Source organism: Ambystoma mexicanum, chromosome 11 (assembly GCF_040938575.1).
Source record: "Ambystoma mexicanum isolate Mex_15411 chromosome 11, UKY_AmexF1_1, whole genome shotgun sequence".
NCBI lineage: Eukaryota > Metazoa > Chordata > Amphibia > Caudata > Ambystomatidae > Ambystoma > Ambystoma mexicanum.
Window position 1 is genome coordinate 457,775,191 of NC_090934.1, and position 25,955 is coordinate 457,801,145.

Consider the following 25,955-nt stretch of genomic DNA (forward strand, 5'->3'; position numbering starts at 1 on the left):
GCCCATCCATCCCACCCCCCTGTATCAAAGGCGGTTCGCGCCAGTGGATGCTCGCTGGCATGGGGGGGGGGCTGTCCGGGGCGCGAAAGGCCAAGGTGCCAAACTACATGTACACTTCAAAAGGTGTCCCACGCCAAGGGGCCATCGGTCACATGGCCTCCTCAGACCCCGTGTCTCCAGCCAGGCCTCCCCTTGAAGCAGGCCGCCCCCCTGCAATCCACATAAGTGTGTCTCCATTCAGCAGTCTTCCTGTGCCTTATCTGCACGCCCCAGGCCCATCCATCCCACCCCCCTGTATCAAAGGCGGTTCGCGCCGGTGGATGCTCGCTGGCATGGGGGGGGCTGTCCGGGGCGCGAAAGGCCAAGGTGCCAAACTACATGTACACTTCAAAAGGTGTCCCACGCCAAGGGGCCATCGGTCACATGGCCTCCTCAGACCCTGTGTCTCCAGCCAGGCCTCCCCTTGAAGCAGGCCGCCCCCCTGCAATCCACATAAGTGTGTCTCCATTCAGCAGTCTTCCTGTGCCTTATCTGCACGCCCCAGGCCCATCCATCCCACCCCCCTGTATCAAAGGCGGTTCGCACCAGTGGATGCTCGCTGGCATGGGGGGGTTGTCCGGGGCGCGAAAGGCCAAGGTGCCAAACTACATGTACACTTCAAAAGGTGTCCCACGCCAAGGGGCCATCGGTCACATGGCCTCCTCAGACCCCGTGTCTCCAGCCAGGCCTCCCCTTGAAGCAAGCCGCCCCCCTAAGACCACGACATACATACGTCATTCATTCACAAACACACCCCTGTTCCAAATACTTTATAAACCACTTGATATGTCTCATGAGAACATCTTTGTGCTTTGCAAGTCAACTCCTGAACGTGTTACCTGGCAACCACCGAGATCTACGCTAATCTGGACGTCGTCGTGCTATCCGTGAACTTCTGTGACCGCTTAGAGCAAACCCATCAGTGTGCTACCTGTGGCCACCCACCTATTCTCCTGCAACATACTGCTCTGCTTGCTGAATCCGACTGTTTGTTGGTCAAGGTAAGGCCATGTATCCTAGTCATATTTCGCAGATTTTTAAATTTCTATCTATTTGCGAGTAGAGTACACAATAGTGCTATGTTCATTGGTCTCATTGCTATTGATTAGAGTTTCCATTGCTATGCTATCAATAGATCTATTTATTTTCATCTGTGTCTATTGTCATCGAATTGCATCCTTCGGGGATCCAGTCTATGATGTAAGCATGTTTCCTTCTCGTGTAATACAGAACATCCAAGGGATGAGTCACATGTTCAGATTTTAGTCACATCATTTATACATTTCTGCAATTTATGCAAATACTAAGCTGCACATAATGAACTGGTACAGTTCCTGCGACCAAAACAAACCTTGCATTGATCATTGTATGATTCATTTACTTTTGTATCAAATCTTTATTCTTGAAGATTGTATAATAATGTCGATATTTACTTTTCAGATTTATCAACAATGCCTGCCTGTTCGATTAGCGGTTGCCCTTCGAAGACCCATGCGAAATCTGAAGGAACTACAATGCATGTATTCCCGAAAACTGCCGATCGAAAAAGAGAATGGGTCAGACATTGCGGATATCCACTGGATGAGCTGGAAAGTAGAGTCCAACAAGTCTTAGAGGACAAGAGGGGCGATCGATACCGCATCTGCAGCCGGCACTTTTCCTTGGACATGTACACAACTTCTTGGGTAACAAAGAAGAATAAACGGCGAACTACACGGAAATTGCTCGGAAACGCTATTCCCACTCTATTCGTCCACGTTCCGCCACCGGTGAGTCAAGTGTCCGGATTTAGCTTTCGGCCTTGCGGTAGTGTGTAGCCGAATGGATTAATTGATATTGTAGGTGTTCTATCCCTTGTAATAATTTCGATATTGATATGAGTGTATAGTTTTTTGAATAATGACATTTATCAATATATTCTTTTTCGATTTCATAACCCACAAACGCAATGTATATATATATGGGGACAGGGAACTGTGCTGTATTGAGCATTTTTCAAGTATTCTGTCGGCTTACATGGCTATTTTTAATATTGGCATTTCATTATCAATCATTAATTGACCTTTACAACTTCTTGACTATCCCTTGAATCTGAAGCAAGAACATTCAACATCCTTGACGTGGTCGCAGTTAACAACCACTTCTAGCGCGTATCAGGTAATCTTATTAGGCTAATCCGCTACATACTTGTTTTATGCATGTCAAGTAATAGTTTTATTCTATTGTGTAATTATTTTACCGAATGTTTGGTTACTGCTTTCCAATTGATATACACCTTAGTTATCGTCCACTGGTGTTTGTTTTCAGTTATAATTAGTGTTATCCATACTAATGCAAGTACTGTCTTTCAGGGAGATGCTGAAGCGTCCGCCACATCTACAACATTTCTAGATGTTTTTCAACATCAGGAGGTATGGATACTGACAGCTCCATCGAGCATCATCATCAGAGCTGGCATTCTTGTCGTTTGATTGTTCTACACAATGTTTCATTCGTGGTTAGCCGTTGATATGTACCTGTGCTGTCGACCCCAGGTGTATGTTATGTTTTCACAATTGTAATCCTCACTAATGCAAGTACTATGTTTCAGGCAGTCGATGGAGCGTCAACCCCTACACTTGATGCAGAGCCTGACATTCAAGTATACGGATCGGCGCAACAGCTTTCGGAAGTGCGCACTACATTTGCAACATCCATAGATATCCTTCAGCAGCACGAGGTATGGATACTGACAGCTCCATCGAGCGTCATCATCAGAGCTGGAATTCTTGTCGTTTGATTGTTCTACACAATGTTTCATTCGTGGTTAGCTGTTGATATGTACCTGTGCTGTCGACCCCAGGTGTATGTTATGTTTTCACAATTGTAATCCTCACTAATGCAAGTACTATGTTTCAGGCAGTCGATAGAGCGTCAACCCCTACACTTGATGCAGAGCCTGACATTCAAGTATACGAATCGGCGCAACAGCTTTCGGAAGTGCGCACTACATTTGCAACATCCATAGATATTCTTCAGCAGCACGAGGTATGGATACTGACAGCTCCATCATGCGTGATCATATAACGTGATTCCATTTGCTATACTTTCTTCCCTATTAACGCAAGTGCTGTGTTTCAGGGAGACGACGGAGCTTCCACCCCAATCACAACATCTCATTTAGATGATGCAGATGTAAAGGAATCGTTGAAATAAGTCGATGAAATGTGATCATATTTGGATTTTCCTTGATTCTTTTGGACAATGCATCTTTCGCGGTTATCTCTTTATATGTACCTGTGCATTCGACCCCAAGTGTGTGTTATGTTTCCAATATTGAAAACCATACTAATCCAAGTACTGTGTTTCAGGGAGACAATGGAGCTTCCACCACAATCACAACATCTCATTGAGATGATGCAGATGTAAAGGAATCGTTGAAATAAGTCGATGAAATGTGATCTTATTTGGATTTTCCTTGATTCTTTTGGACAATGCATCATTTGCAGTTATCTCTTTATATGTACCTGTGCCGTCGACCCCAAGTGTGTGTTATGTTTCCAATATTGAAAAGCATACTAATGCAAGTACTGTGTTTCAGGGAGATGCGGATGCCTCCTCTCCAATACAACCATTCATGGCAGTCCATGCAGAGCCAGAGGTATGGATACTGACAGTTCCATCGAAATAGATCATCACTGGTCGAATACTTGTCGTTTGATTGTTGCACACAATGTTTAAATCGTATTTGGCTATTGAGATGTACCTGTGTGTTCATCCTCACGTGTTTTATGCTAACAATATTTTGATACATAGTAATGAAAGTACTATGTTTCAGGGAGACGATGGAGCCTCATTCCTTGCTGTCTATGCGGATACAGAAAATATAGTCGTTGCAGCGCAAGAGGAAGGGAGGACATGCGGAAACGAATCGGAGCTACAGCGTGCAGATGTTGAAGGTCGAGTCAAAAAAGTTGCAAAGAAAAAAAAACAAAAAAAGGTTAGTTACAAACAGTTAATAACTTTAAAAAAATTTTTGTGGTGGGGACTATTTTATGTTTTTTTCTAGTCAATTCTACTACACTCCATCTTGTGTTTAAACTGAACATCCCTTTTCCAATCTCTCCTCCAGTTACCCGTGGGCGTCAGAACTATACACACACAGACATTGAAGCGAATGAGAGATGTGGCTTGCCAGACCATGTACACTATGGAGGAACTATTAATTGAGGCGAGGCGTGTTCAGGCTCGAGATGCTCATGTCCAATGGCCAGCACATGAATTAGCTCTGTTTGGAGACTACAGCAAAGTTGCATTGGACCATAGCTGCTGTGCGACCGGACCACCACAAGAAGATGTTATTGAATGTATTGGAGATAGCTCTGAAGTAGTTGCAGATCAATTTACACAATCTACACCAGCCAAAAAATTGCCACCAAAAAACATGTCGACATTGTTGTGTTCTCCCATCAATGTTGAATTAGCAGATGTTGAAATGAGAGAGAATGAACCAGCCGCAGCATCCATACACGCAACAATACTTGATAGCAGCGATATTACTTGCCAATGTGTTGACATCTCCACAGCGTCAAAAGCTGAAACAACGTTGACGCAGGATGACAGTCTAATGAAAGAGAGCAAATACATTGTATTCGACAGTTGCTTGATGGAAATTATAAGTATGCTGAAATGTGTGCATTCCGTTAGAGGGAAAGTATGTGGGAAGCCATTGATTAATGTGACTCGTAAAATGAAAGGCACTAACGTCAAAATAAATGCCGCCTGTAGATTAAATCATAGATTCTCATGGTCTGCACAACCGATGCTGGGGAAACTGCCAGCAGGCAATCTACTGTGTGCAGCTGCATCACTTTTTAGTGGCTCCAGTTTTAGAAAGTTAGAGGCTTTTTTTCAGTTTGTGGGACTCCATTTCATTTCTAGTGCGCTGAACTACACATACCAACGTGATTATCTGTTTCCGGCCATTAGTGATGCTTGGAGAATTGAACAATTGTCTCTAGCAAGTACATTCGAAGGCAAACGATTCAGGCTAGCCGGCGATGGACAGTGCGATAGCCCTGGGTTTTCTGCCAAGTACTGCACCTACCACTTTCAGGACATGGATAGTAAGAAAATTGTGAGTTCGGAGGTCGTGCAGGTAACACAATGTACATCCTCAGTGGCCATGGAGAAACTAGGATTTATAAAATCAGTGGAACATCTACAATCGAGGGGGATGGACATCGTGCTCATAGCCACGGATGGACACGTTTCAATTGCCAAGACAATGAGAGAGCAGTTCCCACATATTAAACATCAATTTGACGTATGGCATCTTGCTAAATCAATCAATAAGAAAATCTCGGCTGCAGGAAAAAAAAAAAAGGTTTTGAAAGTATTTTGCAGTGGTCACATCCTATCACCAACCATCTTTGGTGGAGCTCAAAAACTTGCGAGGGGTCAATGGAAATACTACTTGAAAAATGGTGGTCACTGATGCACCACTGTACCAACGTTCACCGCTGGACAGCAAATGAACATTTCCACCAATGTGAACATGGCCCTTTGTCCCCAGAGGAGGCACGGAAGAAGAAGTGGTTGATTCCATCATCACCGACACACAAAGCCATTGAGAAGATTGTTTTCGACAAAACTCTATCAAGAGATTTGAGAGGACTGACAGAATTATGTCACACAGGAGATTTGGAGGTGTTCCACAATATGTGCCTAAAGTACAGGCCAAAGCGCTTGAATTTTAGCTTTCGGGGCATGAAACATCGCACTCTACTAGCCGTCTTGGCCCATAACAGCAATGTCGGACGTGAACAATCTAGGACTAGGGGCAAAGTAAGGATGCCTCGCTACACCAAGGTGTTTTCAAAACGAAGTAAGCAATGGGTGATCAAACCAGTCTATGATGAAATGCAGTTCGACTTTGTGAAAGGCCTTATTGTTGCTGTGTTAGAGAAGCACAGATATGGAATTTTGGATGTTTCTGTACAGAGCAGTGATCCATTGCCACCAAACATTGCGACTGTGCCATGCCCACCCGATGCACAGCTGATTGTAAAGTACAAATCGCGGTTTTAAATAATTGCAATAGGATTGTATTTTTGTAAATAAATGTTATTGTACAGTGTACCAGTAAACCTAACCCCCAACTTCACCATCATGGGTGGCGAAGAAGCTGGGTGTCATCTTTGAATTCTCTCTATTCACCTCACATATGTGTATGTATATATTTTTCTCATGTCTTATCTCATGTAAATGTAAATGCTGCGCACTGTTAACGGAGGGGAGGCTTGCGTATTGCAAAAAATAAAACAAACAAACAATAAATCTCACTTTTAACTCAACTCCTGTGGTACTTTATACTTTCCCTGACCTTCCGCAAAAAATGAAATGTCTCAATTTGGGCTGCAAAGCTCGCAGACAACGGGGACAAAATTGGGGCACTTAGAACGCGCCAGCCAAGCAGGCCGTGGCATTTGGGAGAGAAGCCAGTTCGCATTTGCACATTGAGGCGCACTACATAGACGGATTCTAAACTTCAAGTTCTCACAGATGCCTATACTACGTGATGTTGCAAATAAAGAATGCGAAGGACAGTGCACAGATGAGGCCCACAAGTCGCACTGGAAGTATAAGGGTCTATTGTTTTTTGACCTTGAGACAGGGACCATGCAGAAAGAACTACATTTGAAGGGAGTGCGCAATAACGTAAGAGACGATAAGGCAGAAAATTCAGAAACTAGACCGAGTTTCAGTTTTAGGTCAGTATACGAAAAATCATTGTCAAGAGCACGGTCCGTTTTACAGACTGCATTACGAAGAGGCACAATGGAAATTTCAAATATAATGTAAGTAAATCTTTACACGCTTTTATACCGGAATGAAGATTTAGTGAATGGATGCATGAATAAATGAATGAATGAAAACTGTAAAAGATGTTAAAACTGTTCGTAGTGGGCACATGGGCATGCAGGTTCACTGGTGTCACCGATCTCGCTCCTTGGCCCAGCCACTTTTCCCTGCACTACGGGACTGTCTCTGTATCCTTCAGCCCCTTGTCCCGGCATTTACCTTGCACTTGCCACCAGCTGGCCCTATTATTTAATTTGTATTCAACTATCCTTGTACAGCCCATCCCCATGCGTGATCAGAAAGACACCTGGCCTAGTAGGATCGTTGTCTGTCTTCCCTTGTTCCCCACCTGCCTCGTCACGCCTAGAAACACTTGAGTATACGCGCGTTACAAATGCCATATCATATATCATATCATTCCTCATGCATGTAGAGTGTCGTTTATCATTGTGTGTTGCCCTAGATTAATCTCGTTACTTTTCGCATTTATGTTAGAGAAGAACATACTCCATTGAACTACCCTTGCAAGCAAATAGTTTCTGATCGGCCGTAATGAATGAAATGAGTAATATTAATGAAGTTCGGCTAGCAAGACTAATGATCATTTATTTGTTTTTTTAACAGGTATTTTATCCCGTTCTGCAACTGCCACCTGTTTGAGACACCGGCGGACGGATTCTTCAGCAGACACCTGCAGTTTCGTGTCAACAACTGGAGCACGATCACCATATTATGGGACGATCGCCAAGGGCCCACATGCCCTTACGCTGTACTAGTGGCTAGAAGTAACATATCAAACTTTAGGCTGGACTAGTGCCTAGTTGATGGAACAGCCTTGCGGTTCACCATGCTTCCAAAGTGATTCTTTTTACGAAAATGAACACCCTGTGTGCCATAATGGAACAGCGCGTGACCCAAGATGAAACGGAACAGTTATTGCGGATACAGATAAAAGAAAATAAATGTCTTCCGGAGTTCATATGAATATTCTCTAAACATTTGATGCCAAATAAATGTACTTTACCAAATGTACCGTGTTGCTGTTTCATTGTAAAGTACAGTTTCATATTCCGAATTGTGGCGCGCTGTGTTGTGAGTTGATCTGTGTTGGTTTCCGGGTTCTGTGTGGAGTCGCGCAGAAGACGACTGGGCGCGTTTGCCTACGCAGCACAGTAACGTCATGGGGAGAGGCGGGGAATATGAATGTTTTGATAATGTCAGGCTCAGGGGCGGGGGAATTGATTTAGTGCCGCAAAAGCAGGTGAGCCAGGGCGATCAGGGAAAAGATAGGATTATCAGAAAATGGCGGCTCCCAGGTGCTTGTTTTCGCGTGCGTTTAATGGACGAAAACTCGGGTAAGGTCCATAGGAAAGTTTTCTAAAATCGAGCCACTTAGCCTTAAAAAAACATGGCCGACCCATAGGGACAATAACATTTTTTACTAGAGTATGCCTTTAAAGCGGAGTGGATCAGCAGTGACATTGGGTGGTGCAGGGGCGATTATGAGTGGGGTGGTGCTAGTTAGTGAGGCTTTTTTCTTGGCGATTTTAGTTTGTAGGGTCGTAACTTTGTTGGCTAGTGCTTGCTGTATGTTAGAGCACCATGGTCTATCTTTCATACAGTTGTCTGGCACCGGGATAGGGGCTTCAAGCTCTTTTAGAATAACAAATAGCTCCTTCTTGCTTGATTTGGCCTGTGATATTCTGGTGTTATATGTTTCACGTTTAGCTAAAAGTATTGCATTTTTATAGAGGGCTGATATAGTCCTGAGGTTACTCTTGTTTTCCTCGGATGGTAGTAATCTCCAAGATACCTCCCGTTGTCTTTTTTTTATTCATAATGTTTTGTGGTATGGTGTGTACCAGGTATTGAGGTGTGCTTTAGGTTTGCTTTGTCTCATTTTAAGTGGTGCTATTAAGTCTAGTGAGGTGGCCATAGCTTGATTATATTCCTTAACCAATGCGTCATGCCTCTGATTTTCAGGGAGCGCATTGAGAGTGGGGAGAATGAGAGGGAGTAAGTTGTCATGGGTGATGTTCTTTTTATTCCTTGTGGGAATGGGTGGAGCTAGCGATATAGGCATAGAAAAAGATTTTTTGGTTGCTAAGGAGAAGGTTACAAGGTGGTGGTCTGTCCAGATCTGAGGGGATATGGATGGAATTGAGGCATTGCAGTTGTAGTCTGCCACCCAGTCGAGTGTCCTTCCTTTGTTATGAGATGGGTGGAGCACTCTCTGGGTGATGCCTAGTTCCGTTAAAGTGTTGACAATATTAGACGCATGTGAGTCTTTAGGGTCATTGAAGCCTAAATTCATGTCTCCTAATAGTAGGACTTGAGAGGAGTTTTTTAGGTTATTAGATAGGATGTTGGAAATATCCTCCTTGAAGGTACCGATAAGGCCTGGAGGTCTGTATATCAGATGGATCGTGAGAGTCTGGGAATTGTTCATGTTCAGCTTGGCTGTCAGATTCTCACATGATTTAGTATTGTGGGGTGGCACAAGTGTAATTTGTAAATTATCTTTAACAATGAGGGCAATACCTCCTCCTCGTGTTTCAGTTCTGTCAGATATTAAAATATTGTAGCCATTAGGGATAACGAGGGAGGAGAGGGCTGGTCCTGCGGCAGCGTATAGCCATGATTCCGTGATCGCTAGGAAGTCAAAGTGATCTGACTGGATGATGTCAGATATCTCAGCTGCATGTGCGACCAAAGATCTGGCATTTATTAGGGCGCCCTGGAGGTTGAAGTTGGCAGAAACTGATGCGGGTGAGATGTCTATGCTTTGGGTTTTGAGAGTAGTGTGATTAAAAGATGCATAGGCTAGCCAAGACCTGTGGTGACATTTTCCTTTGATATTGAGGGTTGCCAAGTGTGGGTTAGATCTCTTGTTAGGGATAGCAATGGTTCTTGCTAATGGTTCAAATAGTTTAGCTAGTCTCGCGCAGAGTCCTCAGTTTCTCGCACTGGTGTTACAGGGCTGGTAGTCATGCCTGGGTAGTAACTGAGAGGCTATAATAGGTTTAACTTATAGTTAACTGCAAAATAGGCTATTTTTAGGGGTGGTTGAGTGGGCCGTTATACCATAGGAGAGGGTGTGGTGTTGGAAGTCTGGAGAGGTTGTCAGTATACAGACAGTACCTATTAATGTAGTGAGGGATAACAAGAGGCTCCTTGATCAGTGCATTTTCGGTGTTGGTGGTGTAAGTATAAAATCCTTAATTGGACGTGCAGCGATTTAGTTTGTAGTTAAGCAGTACTGTGATTGGAAATTGCGCAAAGTAGGCTAAATCAAAATGACTCGAAGTAGGCTAGTTCCAATTGATACAGAGTAGGCTAGTTTTACATGTAACCGGGCTGAATTCAAGTGTATGCAGTATATGCTGATTCAAGATATCATAGAATAGGCTAAAATGAGTTTGCTCAGAATAGGCTAATTCCAGTACGCACAGAGGAAGCTAGTTTTACATAGAGTAGGCTGAATCAGGTGTATTCAACAGAGTCTGTTTTGGAATTGCACAGGACATGCTTACTCAGATTAACATAAGAGAGGGTGGATCCAGTTTTCATGGCGGCAAATACGCATTTAGCATACAAGGTTAAGTTCCATTAGTATAAGCAAATGGAACAAGGCACATAACATTAGTACAGTGGAGTAGGTTGGTTCCTTCACATAGATAAAAGGTTGATTCCAAGCTCTCAGACACATGATGTGGGTTGGCTCAGAGGTAGAGAATTGCTGTATTCTAGATAGTGCAAGTCATGGACATAGCATAGAATCATGGACATAGCATAGAGTCATAGGTAGCGATGTCTTAGTTATGGTACAACAATTGTACTGGGTTGCCCCAAATGTCTACAAGGATCGTGGGCTTGCAGGATCAGCACATAGTTTTAGGGAGTATTCAGTGTTCTGCACTTGTGAGAACTTGACACAAACGGGGTTGCAATACTTACTTTTGCTTGGCTCGCGGTACAGCGTGCAAAAGTATCAAGATGCAGGGCTTAAGTGCATTCACTAGCACACGGCGACCGCGGGCAAACAGGGGCAAACAGGGCCTTAGGTGGCCTTCGCCTTCGGTGGGCCGGCTCTTCCGCCTGCCAGCGGGAAGGGGAGGATTTCAAACTGATGGTTGCTCAGCAACCGCAGGGACGCCTGGCCTCGTTGTGGCACTGCATCGCACCTGACATTTTGTTTGTATCCAACTGTCGGTGCTGATACTGGCGCACGGGCCCGGGTTGCAACAGGGTCAAAAAGGGCAGCAATGGGCTACAGAAGAGCACTGGCACGAGATGTGGGCTAATTACCAGCAAGATATGCAATGCAGTGGAGCACAATGTCTTCTGTCATGAACATTTAATAAAATTAATACATTCCGTTTTTTCCCTTAAACTAAAGTACTGCTCATCAAAATGTGTGCAAGATTTTTAAGATATGAACTCAGTTTCTGTCCATCATGAGCCCATTATGAAGGAAACAACAGTGTACAGAATCCATAAGGTGATGTTAAACTTGAGAAAATGAAAGCTTTTTTACGGCTGGAATTAACAAAGTGACATTTCAATTGTGCTTCTAAAGTGACACTCTGAGCATCCAGATGTACAACTAAAGCCTTCAATAATGTAATTATGTTACCCTTCTTTAACCACTGTGTGCAGGGAACTACTTTGCAAGGGTTTTACATGTTAACAATTGTGTGCATTCCCAAGAGTTCTTTTGAAAGTAAAATGGAATTACAAGGCCATGTTGGCTAAGTGGGAGCAGTCTTGGTTTCATTTCTCTCTGCTGGTGTCTTCAAATATGCAACTAGGTTTCAAAGCCTGTTGTCATGGGGATGTAGGCCTGGTTTCCCTTTAAACAAGAGTGCTTCTTTTAAAAATACAACCTTAGGTTCCAGTAGAGATCACTTTTGCGGTGTGGCAAGATAAAAACATCTCTGTTCCCCAGCTTTTTATGACCAAGGCCACTTAGACCACAATAAAACTAGCTATTGGAATGTGCAAAGCTAATCTCAACACAGGACCCTCTTGATGTCACATCAAGGAACAGGCACAGGGCCAGATGTCAAGGGGGAGTTAACTGACCTTTGTGTAAATTGGGAGACATTTTTTTCATTGTGTAATATCCGTAATATTCATCCCACAATAGTCATTTTGAGAGAGTTCTGAAAAGGTGTCAAACAGGCTTTTCTAGTCACCCAAAAAAGATTTTTGTGGGACCTACACAATTCAAGTTATTTATGAAAACATCATGGGGCCCTCCCTTTGTAGTTGAGAGATATGAACATTTGAAGAAACATGTGAAATATGATTCATATTCTGCCCACTTAGTGTCATATTTATCACAGATATAGTTCGGGAGGAAAGGAGGAAAAACGATAGCTCTGTATAGGAATAGCCTACAAACCTCTAAGTCGGATCATTGGACTCATAGTGAACTATAGTGTTCAGAACTGCCTTCACATGTGCCAAAGTATGAACATTAAGGACACTTGTCATGCAGTGAGGTTACTATGTCCCTGAATTAGACCAAGCCCCCTGTCGAAGGAAGGTGATGGATAGGTCTCCTCTCTTAGCCAGTCCAAAGCACTCCCACATTTGCTCGACCTATCGGCACACAGATGGGTGTGGAGGTTTGGGCATTATCCAATCCCTTCTGCGAGAACTATGACACATTAGTGATGTCACTTACTTTATAACTAGGTAACTCCACCTCAAATCAGGACTCGCCACTAATCCTGGAACGCTGCTGAAACTTACCATCTGACAGCTGTAAGGAGACACCAGAGGAGATTGCTGAGACTACATCTGGGTGGAGCTGTCTATTCCTAGGAAGGACTCAAAGGGTCCTGTGGTGGAGAGCAGGAGGCCATCTTTCAGAGTGGAGTGATCAGACCCCTGCCCTATTTTTCCAGAGTGTCCTGAGATGCAGATGGCTTTCCTGAACCTTAAACAGGGGCTTACTATGTAAGTATAACTCTGCCCTGGGAAACCAAAGGGTGGGGGAGTCTGCTTGCCTTCAAAACGTTTCCTTTATAGTGGCATGCGTGTGTGGGAGAACTGTGTAGATCCTTAACCTATTTAACCAAAAATATTAATTTAATGAATTCCCCATTTGGCAGAGCACTAAGGGTGAATTTTGATCAAATTCGAAATTAACAAAGATTGCTTGCCAGTGTGTGCTGAAAACTATAGCCTATAAATTAATTACGTAATTCTTGTTGACCAGCTGACCCCTATTTCTTTAAGGAAGAGGGGTGTCTTTGATCTTAAATCAGTTCAATCTTTATATCCAGCTTTCCCAACCCAGGCCTTTCAGTAAGGGGGGTCTTAAATCCAAAATTCCACAAATTATTCCAAATGTTCTGTCTGACCTCCCAACATAGACCAAAGCAAGGGGGGGTCTGGAAAACAAACAGCTAAAACCCCCTGTGTTTACTTTAAACCAAAAGTGTGGGCAAAATCATAATGACCAATCTTGAAAACCTACTGCTACCTTTTAAGCCGGCAGGAAAATCAAAATCGCACAACATCACATGATAAGTCCCTTTTTTATTGATCAGTGTAATTATTTTGTGATTTGAAATGTGCAGAAAGTGAAGAATTGTGATTGTGTGCTTTTTAATTCACTTTTGGGATTTATTTATGCTGAGAGATGTTGATTGTGTTATCCCACAGATAAAGTGGTTTTGGACATTTTTGTGCTAATTTCTATTACTTTTAATTTAAATAAATACCAATATATTTCCCGTACTTCGGCCTGGTTATTGGCTCATAGTTAGCTTAGGAGAGAGGGATCCAAGGGGCATGGTATGTGTCTGAGATAGGGCTAAATATAGAATCTGTTAAACAATTTGTTGCATAACCACCTGAGTGGGGAGGGAAGGAACTCCCTGTGTTGAGGGTGGCTTTTCAATAAACAGTTACAGCATATTCACCATAATCAGAAGCATTTAATGCTTGCAATGATGTGCTACGTTTCAGTTGCTGTTGCTCTTGTAGCCTGGCTCTCACTCCTGCAGCCAAGTACTCCATCGCACTCTCAACTAAATAAGCAAGCATTGGCAATGCCAACAGTTTGGGCTTTTGTGTAGGCATGGTAAAGGCACTTGCCAATCACCACCGTAGGGATATTAATGACTCATTGTTGGTAGCAGTTGAAAAATGGTGTGAGTACCTGGGCTTCTAATAGCAGTGCCCGGCAAAAGCTTAAAACGTATGCAGAAGCCAAAATGTTGGTCTTACTAATGCTTGTTTTAAACAGGACTTCACTCAAGGACACTCAGAGTGTTTATAAATCAAGAAGCTAAAGGCAGACCTGCTAAAAAAAGACATTTTTATGACACCAGTAGCGTGTTTACAACTCCAATTAAGTCATTAACTCTTAGATGACAAATACTGGCAGGCACTTTGCATGTAAAGCATGATGCAAAGGCTTCATTGAAGCAGCTGAAATACGTCCCAGAAGGCGGTGTTTTGGGTGGCAGAAGCAGGAATGGGTGGGACCCGCCATAGAGATTAGCATGGCCATGTGCAGGCAATGGGTGAGACATAACCAAACAACGCCAGCAGCCTCTGTGCCCCTCCTCATATGTAATTTCTCCCTATATGTACTCCAATGCAATAGTTTTGGCATATAGGTGTCGCAAGCGACACCTAGTAGCCCATACCAAAAATGTGTCACGAAAAAACAACTTTGTGCTGTAAAATGCAATTCAATGGGAGAAAAAATCTCCCTCTTCTGGGAACAACATCTCCCCCTTAACTGTTCCGAAATGTTTGATGCTATTATGGATGATATATGAATATACTGTTCTGGTTGTGTGTTGCTGTTAGTAGCACTTTAAAATGTATTTTACCTAAAGCTTTGACACTTTGCTGTACAGCACAGATTACATGGAAAGCTTTGGCTGTTACACACAAAAGGTTTCTTTTTCAATAATGTTGAAAGCCACCTGTCATACAGGCCCCATTTTCTGTTCAGTATCACTTACCATTTACATCACATTTACCTGCAGAGGGACAGATTCTAAAAAAATAAAACAGACAATTGCCCACATGTGCTATTGCAAAATGAACAATATTTGTGACAGTTAAGCAATGTAAAAACACAGCAACATCTGGAATTCTGGAGAATCGTTCAATACGAAAAACACGTACAGATGTGAAAACACTTTAAATGTCCCCAACTGACATGTGAAGTAAAATGTGTGTCAGGTGTCCCTCTTGCTCATAAAATGCAAGGCAGCACAAAGGATGGCGATTCTTCTATCAAAATGCTGCTGGCTGATTGATTGATTGATTGATTGATTGATTTTTAGAGCGCTTTACACCAAGGCGCTGTACAATGGAACAACATAACACAAGATAACAACACCAAAATAACAGTGGGAGCAATTACATCATGAATCATTCGACAAAACAGTGCAAAGAGCAATTAACTGAAGGGGGGGAGGGGAGTGGGATTGGGTGAGTAGGGGGGAGGGAGAGATTGGACGAGGGGAAAGATGAAGGGATAGAGGGGAGGAGCAGGAGAGGGAGGGAGAAATCAGATGAGGGGAGAGGGGGAGGGGAAGAAGAGAGGGCAGGGGGGGTTTCAAGGAGGAGAATGGAGGAGGAGGGATTTAAGGGAAGTGCGAAATGAGTGAAGGTTGTGGTAGAGCGGATTGTGAGAGGGAGTGAGTTCCATTGCAGAGGTGCAAGGAGTTGGAAGGAGCGGAAACGGGAGGAAGCGCAGGGGATGGAGGTACAGTGAGAAGGAAATGGTCAGCGGAATGAAGGGAACGGGAGGAGGAGTAGAAGGAGAGAAGGGAGGAGAGGTACGGAGGAGCAAGACCATGGAGGGATTTGAAGGCAAGGCAGAGAAAGTGAAATTTTAGCTGTAAGTGGAATGGTAGCAAGCCCAGGTAAGAGAGCGAGGAAGAGATAGAGTCACGGGAGGTAAGGAGACAAAGGGTACGAACAGCAGAGTGGTATATGGATTTAAGAGGGGCAAGATGAGATGTGGGAAGTCCAAAGAGTAGAGAAGAGCAGTAGAAGAGGCGGGAAAAGATGAGAGAGGAAATTAGAAGTTTGGTGGCGTGGAATGTGAGGGAGGGACGGATTTTGCGAATATTGTAGAGGTGGTATCGGCAGGAGCGAGAGGTGAGTGAAATGTGTTGTCAGAAGGTGAGAGAGGAGTCAAAGAGAACGCCTAAATTACGGGCATGGGGAGAGATAGGGAGATTGGAGGGAGGACAGTGAATGAAAGGGGGAGGAGAGGGAGGAGGAAGGGAATTAGAGGGGAAGAAAAGGACTTCGGTTTTATCGGTATTAAGAGAGAGAAAGCGGGAGGACATCCAGTTCTTGATAGCAGTGAGGCAGGAGGAGAGCTTAAGGTGAAGGTCAGTTGAGAAGGAGGAGAAAGAGAGGAAGAGTTGAGTATCGTCAGCATAGAAATGGTGGGAGATGCCAAACGAGGAGATAACTGTGGCAATGAGAGAGGTGTAAAGAGAGAAGAGGAAAGGACCAAGTACAGAACCTTGAGGAACACCGTAGATAAGAGGGAAGGAGGAAGAGGTCTGCCCTCCCCATGATACAGTGAAGGAATAGGAGGAGAGGTAAGAGAATAGCCATTTTAGAATGGGGCCTTTAAAACCAATGGAGGAAAGAGTGTGGAGCAGAAGTGGACGATCAACAGTGTCGAAAGCTGCAGAGAGATCAAGGAGAATAAGGTTAGAGGATTGCTTGGCATGTCAAGCAGAGAGGAGGGAGTTAAGGATAGAGGTGAGAGAAGTGTCTGTGGAATGTTTGGGACGGAAGCCAGATTGGAAGGGAGGAAGGAGAGAGGAAGTAGTGACAAAGGATGAGAGCTGAGAGTAGGCAAGGCGCTCAAGAAGCTTAGAAAGGAAATGTAGAAGAGAGATAGGTATGTAGTTAGCAGTGAGAAGTAGATCGGCAGAGGGTTTCTTTAGAATAGGAATAATCGTTGCATGTTTGAAAGCAGAGGGAAAGGTTGATGAGGAGAGGCAGGAGTTGAAGAAAGTGGTAAGGTAAGGGATAAGAAGAGGGTAGATCTTAGGGATAAGAACGGAGGGGAGAGGGTCAGAAGGGGCAGACGTGGGGTGGGCTTTGGATAGAAGGGAAGAGACTTCAGAAGGGGAAACAGGTGAGAAGATGGACATGAAGGAAGAGGGAGGAGAGAGGGGAGGTGGGGAGGGGGAGTCAGAGAAGGAGTTGATTTTTTGCCGGAGGGTGAGGATTTTGGAGGAGAAGAAGTTGGCAAAGTCAGAAGGAGAAAGTGTGGAATTGGATGAGGGATCGGGAGTAGGAGGAGAGAGAAGATGAGAGACAGTTTGAAATATCCGACAAGGGTGGGAGGCTTGAGACTGGAGAAGGTTAGAGTAGTAGGAGGATTTGGCCGCTGCAAGACAAGAGTTGTATAGTGCATCGTAAGAGAAGTAGGAGGTTTGATTACCAAGTGAAGGGGTTTTGATCCAGAGTCTTTACAACCATCGGAGAAGGCGCCGCATAGAGAGGAGATGGGAAGTAAGCCAAGGTTGAGAAGGTTTCCAGGTAGGCCGGAAGAGAGAAAAAGGGTGAAGTTGATCAAGGGTAGAGGAGATAGAGGAGGAAAGGGAGGATAGAGCATCATCAGCAGAGAATAGAGCAAAGTCTTGGAGAGAAGGAAGAGAAGAAGAGCAGGTGTCAAAAAAGAGGGTAGCATCGAAGTCTCGAAAGTCACGATGTGAGTAGATTGGAGGGGAGGGATTAGCAGTAGGGGAGTGTGAGAGAGGAGAAAGGGAGAATGAGAGTAAGGCATGGCCTGAGAGATAAACAGGAAGAGAAGAGACAGGGGAAGAGGGATAGGAAGAATTGAAGATGAGGTCAAGAGTGGAGCCAGAGGAGTGAGTAGGGGATGAAGGAAGGGGGGAGAGGAGGTAGGAGTCAAGGATGGAGAAGAGGGGAGAAGATTGAGGGGGAGAAGGAAGATGAATATTAAAGTCGCCAAGTACTGTTAGAGGAGAGGGAGACATAAGTGAGAGGAGATGATCAAGGTCTTCATGGAAGGAAGAGAGAGGGCCAGGGGGACGATAGATGATAAGGAACAAAATAGGGTGGGGAGAGGAGAAGGACTTGTAGAGGAATTCAAAGGAAGGGAAAGAAGGGAGAGTTGGAGAGGAAGAGGAGGAGATGTATTTGGGGTGGTAGAGGAGACCAACGCCTCCACCACGGCCAGAGGGTCACGGGGTGTGAATGAAGGAGGAAGAGGAGGTCGTTAAGGAGGCAGGGACAGAGGTGTTATGAGGTGGAATCCAGGTTTCAGTTAGGCAGAGGAAGTGAAGGTTAAGGTGAAAGAATAAGTCAAGCATATCTGTGGTTTTATTACAGATGGATCTGGCATTCCAGAGAGCAGTGTTCATGAGGCCAGAGTGTCTGACAGTATGGGGGTAAAGGAGGTTAGGGCGGTGAAAAAAGGAAGGAGAATGACTGGAGGAGTGGGGATGAGGAAAGTGAAGAGGACTAGGCATCAGGAGGAAAGAGGAGAGTAGGAGGGAAAGGAGAAGGTGGAAGGGTGGAGAGAGGGGGGAAAGGGAGGTGGAGAGGGGTTATGGAAGATCGCATCAGGGGTAGAGACCAGTGTGATAGTTACAGAGAGGGGGGTAGTGGGCAATGTAGGACCAAAGTGTAGGATGGTGAGAGGATAGTAACAATAGTAGGTGCAGGATGGCGCCAAAGGTGGTCTTGGGTCCAGTGATGAGAGATGGCCGGCAGGAACCAATAGAGACTGCAAAGGAAAGTGCAGGATTCCAAAGCGGCTTTATCCACCAGCATGGTGTCCAGATCTGACACATCTTCTGGTGGAATGTTGGCCCGCTAGTTCTTTATTAGAACTCTGTAGTCCCTTCTCCAATTCCATGGTGGCCATTTTTTTGTTTACTTTTTTTAACTAGTTTCACTGGGCGCCATGAAAAGGGAGAACGGTCTTTGTTTTCCCTTCCTTGGTAGCCATTTTTTCTTTTTTCAGAGTTCTGCAAACAGAAAAATAAATGCAATTAGTACCCTGGTCTTACAGGCTGGGGTCCTAATAACAATAAGCCCCGAGCAGGGGGTGGCATTACCCCTTCAGTTAATGCCTGGGAGCCTGCGTTAAGGCCCTTGATTCTCTCAGGCCTGTAACTATGGGCCCCAGGGCATTTCCTGAAGCGGTAATGCCCCCCCCCCCGCCTCTTTGGGCTTATTGATTAAGTAAATACCCTTTTGTCTCCCGAACCAAATCCTTCTCGAGTGCCGCAGTGAATGCCGGGACTCGAGAAGGCTTTGGTTCGGCTGCCGTGGCGGATGTCACAGTTCGGGTGACAAAAGGGTGAAAAGGATGGTCTCATTCCTGGGAAATGATAGGAGGAGGAGGATAAACTGAGCAAGCCTAATCCACACCAGGAAACAGCATCTTCTGAAGCATCCAGCACTAAGTTGGAGGAGAGCGCTACACCCGCTCAAACAGAAGAGGCACAGGCACAAGATACAAAGGAAGCAAGTGGATCAACAGCATCTTTTTTAGGAAAGTTCCCATCAGAAGGGGACAGAAGAAAAAATTCACAAAGAAAGAAACCAGTGGTAAAGAAGACCTAGTAGTCAACATCAGCTCTTACCAACTGACACGACTCGAATTGGACGCATTGAAGAAAGGACTATCATTTGTACCCACGTCAAGCAGTAATCTCCTGAAGGAGAACATTGATTTCTACAAACTTATGAGGAAGCTGAAGCTTAAAACTTTCTTTGACATGGTCGAAACAGAATCAGAGACAGAGGAAATTAAAGAGTTACTGGAACTTTTATCCAAAAAGCACCTTTAACCCCCCTTTGCAGAACCACGTGTTATCTGTCTCCGAGAAATAAGTTCTGGAAGATTTCAAGAAGATCCGTTTCGAACATAAGGGGAGAGGGAACTTTACAAGCTGTGAGAAGCAAACACTCAAGAGGCTATTGGACAACGAGGAGATTATCTTCAAGCCAGCAGACAAGGGGGGTGCACTAGTCCTAATCGATAAAAAGGATTAGTTAGATGAAGTATATAAACAACTCATGGATATCGAAACATATATGGAATTACCTAACAATCCAACTGAACAAATACGTACCTTGATTCGTGAAGTCCTTGATGAAGCACTATCCAGAGAAGTCATATCAGAGAAGACCAGAAGATTTCTTGAGAACCAACATCCCATCACTCTGGTTCTATATATTTTGCCAAAAATCCACAAAAGGCTAGTTAGACCCCCAGGCAGACCCATTATAGCAGCCACAGAGAGCTTACTTGAACCCCTAGCACAATACCTGGACAAAGTGCTACAACCCCTGGTCCAGGAGACTGAGACATATACAAGAGACACAATGTATTTCCTTCAGAAACTCAGATCAACAGAGTTCGTGGTAAGAAGAGATATCCTCTTCACCATGGACGTTACTTCACTGTACACTAATATTGTCCATGAATCTGGTTTGGAAGTGATCGAATGGCTACTGTTAAGAACTCAAACGTGCCAAGGAGACAGATTATTTGTACTCACCTTATTAAAACTGGTGCTTATGAATAATTATTTCAAATTTCAAGACCGATACTTCCTACAAATATCGGGCACGAGTATGGGAGCCGCTATGGCTCCCACCTAGGTGAATGCGTATGTGTTCTATCTGGAGCATGAGCACATCCTCTCCTCACCACGATGGATGAGACATCTCTCAATGTACGTCAGATACATTGATGACGTGTGCGGAATCTGGACAGGTCCTATGGATGAATTGCAGGAATTCTTCGGGATAATGAACCTCATGCATCCCAGGATAAAATGCACTACTGAAACCAGCATTACATCAGTAAACTTCCTGGATGTGAGATTTATGTTCAGACAGAACCAGCTTATTACTGGCGACGAGCTTTCATCCTAGACGTACGGTGGACAGTGTACCCCTGAGACAATTTTTAAGATACAGATGAAATATCTCAGACATCGAGGAATATAGGAATCAATCCAAGATTTTCAATGCTAATTTGAGGACCGAGGCTACAAACGGGACTTAGTAGCAAGTACTGCAAACAGAGTGGAACTGTTGGAGAGAGATTCTCTCCTGGTGCCTAAACCAGTGAAACACCACGAAACCTTGGTGTATGTAACAACCCACTCAGTCCAGAGCCCCGCCATTAAGAGGATCATTAAGAAATACTGGCCGATGCTGCAAATGGACCCCCAACTTCAGCCACCCTTCCAACAGCCACCCACATTTGCATATCGCAATAACTAGGCCTTGCGTAACAGCTTGATCAAAGCAGAAATTGGAACCACCAAGAGAGAAGATACACAGAAGTTCAAGGGCACGCAACCATGCCACAACTGTCAGCACTGCAACAACATTTTACAGGGGAACAGCATACCACATCCCCATTCTGGTAAACCTCTACTACTACGGCACTGCACACAGCGACGTGTGATTCTACCAATGTAGTATATGCATTAAAATGCCCCTGCGGCCTATATTATGTGGGGATAACCACAAGAAAAGCCAAGACACGTTGGACCGAGCACAAGTCCAACATCCGGACGGGTAACATGAAATCAGCAGTAGCAATGCACTTTAGTGAAAGTAGACACACGATAGCCCAACTTAAATGTGTCATTCTAGAACAGGTCAAACAAAGCGCTAGGGGTAGTGATCTACACAGGAAACTCCTACAGAGGGAGGTGTTGTGGATAGACTTGCTTGATTCTATACACCCAAGGGGCATGAATACAGAAATGGATTTAATGTGTTTTGTCTAGTAGATTGTAAAACGATTGATTTTATATTGTAGTTGTAATATCATTGGACACTACACAATGGTTAGTGTGGTTAACACACTAAGATGACTTCATCACCATTGTATCACCATGTATGCTTTTGACAATCTGATTAGGACCCTCTGAGGTTATCCATGTCTCTAATACTGACACTGACCTCTTTGTCACCTCCCTAGGGACACGTATACTTGGAATGCCATAGGACTATGGGTCTTTGGAGCACCCTACTGGACATTAGGTAACGGGTTCTAGGGGCACCTGACCGGATTTGTTTCTGGACGAGTGGCTCCTCCCCCTTTCCCTTTACGGTGCAAGCGGTATGGATTGGTTTTCTATACTCCGCCTTCCATCGTTACCATCACTTCTACGCATTTCACCTATACAGACTACCTTTACCTGTTGTTTACAGCGCCCTCTTGGCCGTTAAGATCTCTCTCCCTACTTTCAGGCTGGGGGACATGCACCGCATTCCCAAACATAGGGCACATGATCACTTTCCTATACACACCAGCCCGGGCATGCCCTCGATCTACTACAACCCCGACACCTTCGGGGTCATGGTACGAGAGTTTTGTTGCCACGGGCAATACACTCGCAACTTACCCACACCAAGAAGGCTTCTGCCATCGGGAGGACGCCACGCCCATGTGTGGGGGTCCTTGACAACGTACTGACTTCCCAGGGTCTGATCGAGTAGCATTCGGGACCCTATTCTGTATTTAGACATTGCATCGAGCACTAGGTAAGTTAGCGTTCATCTGACACCCTTTGATCGGCTCATTTGAGTTTCCCTCATACCTTAGCGGGTTGTGCTTTTTAGCGGGTTTGGCCATGTAAATGGACTCCCACGTACTATGTTTGTAGTGTCCGTTGGCAGTGCTTGTGGTATATTCCCCATAGACTTTAAACAGAATGCCAACCCTCCTACATAGGGTCGCACAGCATTTTGTTGTTGTTTGTGTCCATTTCTCTGATCCTAGAGTGATGGGTACAAATACACTTTAAGTGTTTTTTACCGCCTGTCATCTATGAACTTTATAATATCCTTAGCGGCATGCAAATGCACAGCGCTTGTCGGTTCCACTTGTATCGGATCGACGGATGCGTGATTTTTAGCTTTTATACACTGCCAGCCCACCTTGCATTATGCAGCTCTTTAACTATTGAGCACCTAATTACCCACTAGGTACTCCTTTGTTTTTACGCAGCCTTTTGATGTCTGATTTTATTGTTATTGTTTCTTACAATTCTGAGCAACTCCACGTACATCCCTACAGATCTTTTTCCCTCCTCTCCGACTTCGAGTTGGGTAAGTGCTATTCTATTTATGTAGTTCCATATTACCTATATAATTAGGGGACACTCTCCTCTGTATGTTAAGAGGAGTTTCATCCTCTAATTAAATTATTGTCGATATCTTGCATGTCTAGTGAGGGACCTGGAGTCACTAGGAAATGGCAAGGAGGTCAGTTCCTTTTCTAGTATCTCATTCACTGATATTGACAAGTAAGCAAAGGTTTTGGAGACACACACTGATGTGTATTACTTTATATGACCTTATAGACACACTGCTGAAACAAGCTAAGAAAGTTGAATAGGCTGAAGCCTTGAAGAAGGATTCTGTTATAATCCGAAACGCGTCGGCAAACTCTGTTTACCATCATTGCGGCGCTTTAGGGGATACAACCCCATGAGATTTACTTTGTGTACCAACTATTTCCTGCAATATAGTAGTGTATATGTGAATACAACACTACTGTTATCTCACTTTACTGGTATAGGACCATTTATTGTGATGCAACAAACTTTATTTTTGAATGCTTCTTTTACTTTATTTGTATAGGACCATTTATTGTGATGCAATTTACTTCATTTTGAGTGTTTTTCTTTGAATGTTTAAATTCCACCTTTGAATTCTATAATTATATGTAAATAGATTTTCTTTGTGCAATACAGACTCTTATGTATGCTTTTGTCTACCTCTTTGGTTTCAAAACACATACACAAATGTTGGTATGTTACTCACCGATTATATGCAATCAATCACCCGAGAATTATCACTGAATTTATGTTTAACTTACTAGTCCATCTTTTGAATTCAGAAACAGTTTGAGTAACAGTGGTGTACTTACCCCTCAGGAGTGCACTAAAGGGGGTGCCAGTTAGCAATAACTGGCTTATGGTCGAAATGATAGGAGGATCTTGCGTAGCATTCTTGCACGTGAATCATGACATTCCGCGAAAAAAGGACATTAGAGCCTTTCCAAAAGGAGAAGATAGTGACTCTGATGAGCAGTTTTTATGACTAAAAGATTCTTTCTTTGTTCTGTTGACCATACAATATGGAAACCACTGTTCAATCTGCATTTAAAAAGTCTCACCATTCAATGCAGCAAGAGTTGATGTAATACTCAGGACAGTGGGGGTGTCTTACTGTGCACAGTGCATCACACAAAACCAGATCCAGCATTCAAATCAGTATTGCAAGCACATCTCACAAAAGTCAGGAGGGTCAGCACAAGCAACAGCAGATCCAGCTTCCTTTCCACACAAAAGACGTCAGCATCAATACACACGTTACTTACACTCACTGGACCGTGGGCAGTAACAATACTTAAGCAATATGACCCAAGCGGCGGTGGCATTACTGACTCAGGTAATGCCCAGGGCCCATAGTTATAACGAAGCCTTAACGAAGGCCCCGGGGCATTACCTGAGTCGGTAATGCCCCCGCCGCAAAGGTCATATTGCTATTAGTACCCCGGCCCGCAGTATGTGCGTGACCGGGACACTAAAAGCATTTTTTTCTGTCCCGAAACGCTGTAGCGTTTCGGGACAAAAAAAAACAGAAACTACCAAGAAAATGGCCGCCATGCAAAGGGAAAATGGAGTCAGTTTTCCCTTTCCATTGTGGGCATTGGGAGCGGACGCGCTGGGAACACAAGTGTTCCCAGCGCGTCCGCTCCCAAAAAGGAAAAAGAAGCAGAAGGTAAGTGGGGTTGGGAGGGAGGGGAAGAAATGTTTTTTTTTTTTTAAATGTACCTGCGTCCCCGGCGGGGGACAATGTAAGCTTTGAGTCTCCACACTGCTGGAGGCTGCTATCGTCCCCCACCGGGGACATAGGAGCAAGCAGGTAAGTGGGGTGGGGAGGGCAGGGAGGAGGGAGGGAAGGGAAGAAAAAACAAAAAAAGCTTACGTGAGTCCCCGCGGGGGACCATGGCAGCCTCACAGCCGTGGGGAGGCTCAGAACGGGGATGTGTAAGAGGATTCAATCCAGCACTGCAGCTAAGTCAATGCCTAGTCTGGGATACTGAATGGAAACCCTTATTGATATATCTTTATGTCCAGTTCATGAGTTCTGGATGACTACCCCTATATAACACCCCTCTCTTGGAATCCCCCTGACCCCACTGAGCCAAGAAGTAGTTCTGTTTTGCAAGTTTAAAAGGTTTATTTGATAATTTAAACAATATATATCTATATCACACTTTATAATAAATTAATAATTGAATATCACACTTAATCTGAGCAGTAATCAATAATGGATAGTCCGGCACTAGCACACTTCTTTATAATCAATGATGAGTGGTTATAGGATGGATAAGATAGCAACAATACTTTTATGGTTTCAAATGGATGCAATGTGGAATGAAATGCAGTACAGAAAATAACTTGATAGGATTTCAGCAAAAGACAATGTAATCACTTTCTTGGACAATTCACCCCCCCTTTATGCAATGTAAGGAGATGAATAGAATGGGACTCAGTTCTTAGGAATGCAATCAAATAGAGTTCAGTTCAATTCCCCCCCAGCAGCTTATACAACAGATAGGAGTTTTGAAACACAGACCCAAGTGCTTTGAATATGGTGACAATGCAGTGAGAAATATGCTGAAAATGCTTTTAATTCCCTTCAGGAGGTTCAGGGTGAGTGGTATCTAGTTAATATTAGTCCAGGCTCACTCTAGCAATGATTCAGGGATGGTTCTTAAGAGGCAAACGAAATTTAGTAGTTCAGGCAAAAGCAGCTATCTTTTTACAAGTATAGATATCTGGCCAAATCGCAAATCGCGGCAAAATTCGCGGGTGTGAGAATCGTGATTACGGAGAAAGGATAAGGAGTAGGAGGTTCTAAGCCTGTTGAAAAGCTGAGATTCTAAGCTTTCAGAGGAAAGTTAAACCAAGTTCCTAGCACAAACGGTTACGGAGTTATGAACGATTTTGTGAAGGTTGTTTTTCGGATTTGAAATTTTA